This window comes from Gossypium hirsutum, chromosome D04 (assembly GCF_007990345.1).
Source record: "Gossypium hirsutum isolate 1008001.06 chromosome D04, Gossypium_hirsutum_v2.1, whole genome shotgun sequence".
Classification (NCBI taxonomy): Eukaryota; Viridiplantae; Streptophyta; class Magnoliopsida; order Malvales; family Malvaceae; genus Gossypium; species Gossypium hirsutum.
This window is the reverse complement of record NC_053440.1, coordinates 49776280-49777318: the sequence shown is the minus strand read 5'-3', so window position 1 is coordinate 49777318 and position 1039 is coordinate 49776280.

Below are 1039 nucleotides of genomic sequence, written 5' to 3'. Positions count from 1 at the left end.
TGTGGGATTGGTGGTCATGTGATATTTGTAGCCTTGTGTTTGTATTTATTTTTCAAAAGGCATGCTTGACTTAAAAGGCGAGGGGATTCACACAGCTCTACGACATACGCCTGTCTTATGCGTAGTCTTCATCAACAATCAAATGCCCACCCCATATGATGTTATTGCAAAAGCAGCAGTCACATCATGCACGAATCTTCAAACATGTCGCTTTTCTTCTTTTGTTTAAACAAATCCCGCACGTCAATCGTCTTCAAAACTTCATTTTCTAAACCACTACTGAAGTGAAGACAAGAAAGATAAAGGCTCGCATTGTCGAAACCATTTTCAAGTTTGAAAAATGGGGATCGACTTTTAAAATGAAAACGGGAGTTGCCACCAATATTTTATTGTGGTGTGATCGGATCACTTTGAAAATAATTTTAGGTCTGCGAATTTTGAAAAAACAGGTTCGGGAGTCGGTTACGCACGAGGAAGGGTTAGCACCCTCGTGACGCCCAAAATTGGTACCGAATTGATTGTTTAATGTCTTAGTGTCGAAATTTTGAAAAGATTTTAAAGTATGATTCTTTTAACTTGAATAAATTGAATAATGAAACACTCTTATTTCAAAGAAATAAAATGTCACACCCAGTGAGTTAGAGCGCAACATTTTTAATCTTCAAAATTAAGTTTATCTTTTAATTTTTAAAACCTATGCATTTTGAGAATGATATCCGATTATTTGGGTTAAATGAGAAAATCAAGACCCAGTAAGTTAGGGCTCGGTTTCACAAAATTCCTAAATATGGAATATTGTCTTTATTTTTATTTGTTAGAAAAATCCTCGTCTCAAGAAAACAATACGTCATATTCAATGCGTTAGGACACAACGCGTCAAATTCTCGAGAATGAGCTTTTATTTATGTGTTTTGATTAAAGCATATTCTCGATTATTTAGATTTGACGAAGAGAATTGGAACCCAATATATTAGGGCTCAATTTTTGAAGATTCCAAATTTCGAGTATTTGCTTTATTTTGAAAGTTTTTTTTGAATAA